This window comes from Bactrocera dorsalis, chromosome 1 (genome assembly GCF_023373825.1).
Source record: "Bactrocera dorsalis isolate Fly_Bdor chromosome 1, ASM2337382v1, whole genome shotgun sequence".
In the NCBI taxonomy this organism is placed as follows: domain Eukaryota; kingdom Metazoa; phylum Arthropoda; class Insecta; order Diptera; family Tephritidae; genus Bactrocera; species Bactrocera dorsalis.
This window is the reverse complement of record NC_064303.1, coordinates 56,511,933-56,519,492: the sequence shown is the minus strand read 5'-3', so window position 1 is coordinate 56,519,492 and position 7,560 is coordinate 56,511,933. Positions and strand designations below refer to the sequence as shown.

At 35.9% G+C, this 7,560-nt stretch overlaps 2 pseudogenes; both read left to right on the top strand.

Annotated features, from left to right (window-relative positions):
- Positions 1-6,363: 6,363 nt before the first annotated feature.
- LOC125776045 (small nucleolar RNA U3) lies at positions 6,364-6,566 on the top strand (annotated as a pseudogene).
- Positions 6,567-6,782: 216 nt separating this feature from the next.
- LOC125775999 (small nucleolar RNA U3) lies at positions 6,783-6,865 on the top strand (annotated as a pseudogene).
- Positions 6,866-7,560: the final 695 nt, after the last annotated feature.

Genomic DNA, 7,560 nt, shown 5'->3' with positions numbered 1-7,560 from the left:
GTGGTATGGTACCTTCCATACAAACTAAATTTTTTAAGCAGAATATCTGTGAAGGGAAGAAGGGTTCAAGGTAGGGACCTGAAAATTGGTATAGACCTATATGGTATCAAAAGCCTTCTTACACATAAAAGAAGGGATAATCGGAGAAGTGGGCGTGGCACCTCCCATACAAACTGAACTTTTCAAGGTGAATATCTTCAAAAGTGTTTAAGGTAGGAACATGATAATTGGTATAGAGCTATAGGAAACAACACCATTCTCACCCATAAAGCTTGGCGTTATCGAAAAAGGGGACGTGGTACCTCCCTTACAATCTTTAATTATTTTGGTTGTTAATCCACCATATATTTATCTCATTTTCCACCTAGCACGACATTTTGATTGTTCTTGCTGCAGCGGTTATATGGTAATTTTGGTTGTGTTACGTGCTATTTTTGGTTTATGGAAATGGCAGTTTTATGAAACAAACACAAATTAAATTAAACGTCGATTTTGCTTTGCAATCGAACACGCAAAATTTAGAGGGCAATAAAAATGCGCCTTGCTTTACTGATATATTGATATATTTTGTTTTAAAAAGTGAGTTATTTAGTGAAAGTGATTAAGCGTGTTGGCGAATACCGATTTATGTACATTGGAATTTATCATTCAATTGATCTGCTTCCTTAGTTTAATTCATTCATTTTTGGAGATTTCAAAGGTAAGTTATTGGTCCGTAAAACCTTATATGAACTTTATGCAAATGAATGATCATTTCCAATTAGATATTTGTTACGTTGTCAAGAATCAGTACGTATGGTAACACTTCTCGGAGTTCCCAGGCTGCAAGGAGAACACGAAATAGCAGAGCACGTCAAAGGGAAAGTGTTATTGAGAGGGTATCACCACGAAATAGACTGCTGGAGAGTAGCACGCACCAGTTAGAAGATGTCAACCAAACATACAATCAGCAAGAACGATTGAGAAGAAGGGAAGTTCACAATCAGCAACAACGATCGAGAAGAAAGGAAGTTCGTGCTCGCCATAGTGATGAAGTAAGATCACAACATGCGATTATTCGACGACAACAGCGGCAACATCTTTCTTTTGTGAACTTTGAATGGGCAGGTTTTCGATATGATCCAAACATTCAATATAGCGCATCTGTTCAAATCGGTCAGATGTCAGTAGTTTGTCAATATTGCAATGCAGTCAAATTTAAAAATGAACCGTTGCCAGAATTGCTTCCACCACCACAGCTATTGTTCCAGCTGCTTTACGGTGAATCTCCTCACTCGAGCCATTTCTTAAAGCAAATTGTAAATGAACAAAACTACAATCCAACGTTTAAGGTATTTTTGCCAAACAATATTCGACAGAAACTACAGAGCTTTCCTCCAATTATACACGTTCATGGGCAAATGTTTCATCTCGCTGGATCGCTGTTGCCGCATCCAGATCAAGAACACAAATATCTCCAAATTTACTTTCTGGGAGATTCACATGATGAAGTAAATCGGCGTTGTGCTATCTTCAATACAATGAAAAGAGAAATAATCGAACAATTGCAGCAAATGTTACACGAACACAATGGCCTCATTAAACTGTTTACGATTTCGTTGGAACGTATGCCAACAGATGATCATAGTATAATCATACAAGCGGACAAAAGACCAACAGGGTCACATGAAAGACAATATAATGCACCTACAGTTAGCGAAATATCAGTTGTTGTTGTTGGAGAAAATTTGCAGTCGCGTGATATTGTTATCAAACGTAGAAATCAAAACGCACTAAAACGGATATGCAATGCAATGCAATATCCGCTCATGTTCTGCCGTAGAGAAGACGGATATCATTTAGGATATAAGATGATAAATCCGGTGAATGGTTAGTAAAAAAAATTTTTGTTTGCTACTTCATATAGGTAATTTAAGCTTTTAGGTGTCGAGACAAATAAAAAAGTCAGTTCAATGAAGTTTTACGCATAACGAATGATGATTCGCCAAAACTATGACAACCATTTACTGAGATATGGACGGTTATTTCAACAGTATGCAGTTGACATGTATGTTAAAGTTGAGACAGAACGACTTAATTACATGCAATACAATCAGTCGAAGTTGCGATCTGAAGAGTATATTCACTTAAGAGATGCAATGAATGGTGATGCGGATATTACAGATATTGGTCGACTCTATATTTTGCCATCGACATACATTGGCAGTCCTAGACACATGCATGAGTACTCCCAGGATGCGATGACTTACGTGCGCAATTATGGACGGCCGGATTTGTTTGTTACATTAACTTGCAATCCAAAATGGCCAGACATTACGAATCTATTGCATCCCGGTCAATCACCAAGCGACCGCCACGATGTTACAGCACGCGTGTTTAAACAAAAACTCAGATGTTTGATGGACTTTTTTACGAAACAACGTGTATATGGCACTGTTCGATGCTGAATGTACTCATTGGAGTGGCAGAAGAGAGGTTTGCCCCACGCACACATTCTTCTTTGGATGGTGGAGAAAATTACACCTGACCAAATTGATGCCATCATTTCCGCCGAAATTCCTGATGTCGAAATAGCTCCAGAGTTGCACGAAGTGGTGATGGCCAATATGGTTCATGGGCCATGCGGAGAACACGATCCATCTTCGGTTTGTATGTCGGACAGTAAATGCAAAAAACGCTGTCCCCGTGCTTTTATTTCGGAAACTCAAACTGGAAACGACGGATACCTTCTCTATCGGCGTCGCTCACCCTCTGACAATGGCAGAACATTCATCACTCAATTGAAAGGAAAGAATTTCGTGGTTGATAACACATGGATCGTTCCATATTCGCCAATTTTGTCTAAGGCATTCAAAACACATATAAATGTTGAGTATTGCAGTTCAATAAAATTAATTAAGTATGTTTACAAATATGTCACCAAAGGAAGCGATATGGCGGTTATTGGCGTTGAACGAGATGAAATTAGCAAATTTCATATGGGCAGATATGTGAACTGCAATGAAGCAATCTGGAGAATATTTTCATTTGCAATTCATGAACGCCATCCTGCTGTTGTGCATCTGTCAGCTCATTTGGAGAATGGCCAGCGAGTTTATTTCAACGCAGAGAACATAGTACAGCGAACGGAAATACCACCAGCAACCACTTTAACAAGTTTCTTTGCAACTTGCGCCAGTGATCCGTTCGCGAGAACATTGCTTTACTCGGAGATGCCTCGGTATTATACATGGAATGCATCGTCTTTCCCCCGGCGCAACATAACCCTGGCGGTTCATTTTTAAATTTGACTGCATTGCAATATTGACAAACTACTGACATCTGACCGATTTGAACAGATGCGATATATTGAATGTTTGGATCATATCGAAAACCTGCCCGTTCAATGTTTACAAAAGAAAGATTTGTAAAAATTTTGTTAAAGTATACACAATGAAATTAGGAAAAATCGTTCATATTCTATTAAAACCAATACCGGTGTAATTTTTGAAATGAAAAAAAAAAATCTATTTTGGGCAGAACGAAGTTTGCCGGGTCAGCTAGTGTTGTATAAAACCTATCAATCATCAACAACATTCCTTAAATCTCAATGAAAATATTTATGTTACCATACACATACATACATATGTACATACATAATACGCACAAAGTTTGTTTACTTTGTTTATTCTCTCTTGCTCTTCTAATGTGGATCATTCACAATGCGTAACCAGCTGTCAAAGTTACTTGAGAAATAATGTATTTTTTTTTTCTTGAGCAATTACTTGAGAGCTGCATACCAACCTTAAATATGCCTATTTTCATGATTAGGCCAGAAATATATATAGCAGCCTCGTACATATGGTGAACATAGGCTATATTAAATTTTCAAAAAGTTAGGGAGCCATTCTAAAACTCCAATAGTCTAACTAAAGGTGTGAAAAAATTATCAAAAAACTTCCTTACATCGCGTGCGCTGCGAAAACTGTTGGTTATAGCACTAAATAATGTACTACACCAGTGCTTCCCCAACTAAGTTTTGCCATGACCGGTAATTTTCACACTGTCCTTTCGTGACCCACTTAATAATATTAAACTCAAGACGGTTACATGAGATTAAATAATACACATTTAATAATAGTAAGAGAAATGTTTTATTAATATTAAATTATAATATTTTGGTATCTTTAGTACTCACTTTTTAGTGCGAAGTATGTAGCCGTTGCTTATTTTTAATGATAGAGTTCAAGCTTGCTGAAATTGCCGAAAGTTTTATTCTGAGATCGGGTTCCACTTCCAGTCTGTTTCGATATTTATTTTTAAGGTAATTTATTGTTGAAAACCCAGCTTCACATTTGTAAGTGGTCACAAAAGGCATTAAAAAAAATCATTGCTTGATGAGCTAGTATTGTGTATTCTTGACGACAAGATAACCAAAAATCAATCAATGGCCTTGTGTCAAATGTATCCTTGAGTGCTGTATCAGCTGACAATTCAATCAACGAATCGACATCTGAATCTGGCAAATTTGTTTCGGAATCTAACTTGAATGTAAATGGGTTTCTTATCCAAGCTTTTTTGCCATCGATTGGAGGAAAATATTCTTGAAGATTCCTCTCCAGCTCTAATAAATGTTCTTTAAATAGAGTTAAGATGTCTTGGGGCAATGCAGTAATGTTGTACTCTTTTTGTATTTCACATAAATTACTAAATGCTTTAAAGTTCCCTGTCTTCGCGCGTTGTAACCACACTATAAGTTTTTTTCTTGCAGCTTCCACTTCGTCTTGCACTTTAAATATTGTTACATTGTTACCTTGCAATGCCATCTTTAGATTATTTAAAAATTCAAAAATATCAGATATGTAAGCCACTTTTACTAACCAGTTTCATTTCATTACATATTACATCTCTAGCTGTTGGGGGATGTTGCTCCAAAAAAACCTTTACTTCTTCTTTTAATTCAATAAGCCTTTTTAAGACATTACCTCTTGACAGCCATCGCACCTCACAGTGTAAAAGAAAATGTTCGTGATCACTTCCCATTTCTTTGCACAAAACAGAGAACAATCTTGAGTTAACTGGACGAGATTTTATGAAGTTAATGAACTTTACACACTCTTGCATCGTTGCTGTCAAGGGTAAGGCCATTTTTTTGACGGGTCCATACACATTCCGGAGCTTTGGCTTTTATCCTTGGATAAAGTCCAGTACGAATGCCTGACATTGCTCGTGCGCCATCACTACTTAATCCCACACACTTCTTCCATTCAATGTTATTTTTGTTGATATAATCATTAATCAAGTTAAATATTTCTTCGGAGGTCGTTCGTGTTGGCAAAGATTTACAGAACAAAAACTTTTCATAAATAGTATTATCAAAATTATATCGTACAAAACATGTCAGATTGGCGTTATCGGAAATGTCTATACTTTCATCGACTTGTAAGGAAAAATAATGACATAATTTTAGATGGCTTACGACTGTATTTTCGATGTCATCTGCTATATCCAAAATCCTACGCTTTACCGTGTTATTTGATAACGCTAACTGATTTACTTGGCTCTGCTGTTTTTTTTTCAAACAATCGAGATGCTACAATTTTTAGCGACGGAAGTATTAAGTTTTCACCAACAACATGCCGGACTTTGCAATTAATTGTGAAATTACATAAGAAGCCAGGACAAGATTATGAGTTTGAGTTCCTTGTGAAAAAGTAGACTCCACATTTAGTTTCCTATTGTTTTACTCTCTCTTCCTATTTACAAAGAACTCTTTTGGCGTTTCTTTGTATTCAGGATGTTTCAGTTCCAAATGCCGCTGCAACTTTGAAGGTTTCATTGATTCGTTCGATAGTACGACACTGCAAATGACACATAGTGGTTTGTGATCTGTACCTTCCATAAAGCCGAATTTAATGTAATCTTTTTTGAAGATTCATTTATTTCATTATCGTGGACCCGTTTGTTGGAATCAATATCAGAACTTGTACTTGGCCGTACTAACTCACTATAACTCAAATTTTTACTTTTGCTGCTCCCGAAACTGGTACTTTGTTTTATTATATTTTATGAAGTTAGTTCGGAAAAGGTTGCGATAGATTCATATTGCGCAACCTTTTCTGCGAAGATGTTCGAGTAGCAAGGGAAGCGGTGACAATCGGCGATCGTTTCTTTCGGCACAGCTCGGATTTTCTACCAACAAAACAATGTTGCCATGCTTATGCTATTGTTGTTTTTGTAGAACAATGTTTCAATTTTTGCTGTATGCTTGTGCATTATTGAAGTTATACTTCTTTTTCTTTCGTTTGTCTTTCATTTCTGCGAATTCTCAACTATTTTGTGTGACTTTTGGTTGAAATACTCTGCGTTGGTTTTTGAAAAATTAAGACTATACTTCACAGAATCATTTCTGTAGTTAGTCTTCATTTACATTTTTTGGAAATCGACCCGCGATGACGAGGTATATCGTTTTATCTGAAAGCATGAGGTTTAAGAACTTCATTTCTAATTTTGTCTTGTGGCATATTAGAAATGATGTTTCTTCGAAAATCGTTCGCTTACAACGGATAAAACGACTTCTGAGTGGTGATTTTAATGAATAAATTCCTAGGTTTTATACAAAAATAATGCAGTCAATAAGTACAGTACACTTATGTATGCTTGCGCATTATTTTTCTTTCGTTTGTCCTTCATTTCTGCGAATTCTCAACTATTTTGTGTGACTTTATTTCTTTCTGTTTCATTTCTGCGAATTCTTTGTGTGACTTTTGGTTGAAATACTCTGCGTTGGCCGTTGAAAAGTTAAGACTATACTTATCAGGATCATTTCTGTAGTCAGTCCAGAGAACTTAAAAGTATAGAGAAGGTGCAGGTTCGACTGCGAACATTTGATAGATTCACATTAGGGAATTCACTGCATTTGTTATCATTGTAGGTCGGAATTCGCCTCGGAATTCTAACATTTTTTACAATTCTCTCACATATTCTAACCGAGAATATGAAGAGACAGAAATACACTCCCAGCGAAGAATTTCGTTTTGCTTTTCGTTTATACTTTATTCCATTTTCACAGCGAAAAATGTGTACAAAATACACCTCTCACACAGAGAACATAAACACATTTTTTTATATTTTTGTATTATATTTCCTACTAATAGAAATTAATTGTATCACAACAATATATACATATGTATGTATGTATGTACATCTTCTATCATATTTATATAATCTTATTATCTGCTCATATGAATGTATGTATACGCATGTGAGCGTTCAAAAATTCAAATCATGATTTTATCACTTATCAATATGTTACATGTGCGCGCATTAATCTGTATGTTCATACATTCATATATAAATACTTATATGTACATATATTCAGTGGCGGATCCAGAGACGATTCTTGAGGGGGAGATTGACTTTATCCTTCGATTTGGGTTTCAAACTTATTATTGCGAGAGAAATACAGTACAAATTATGAAAATTATCAATTCCAATTTTTAGGTAAACAAAGTGGTTATATTCGAAAAGTCAACCATATGCATGCATTACGTAGTGACTCATTTTATTAAAAATTCAAAT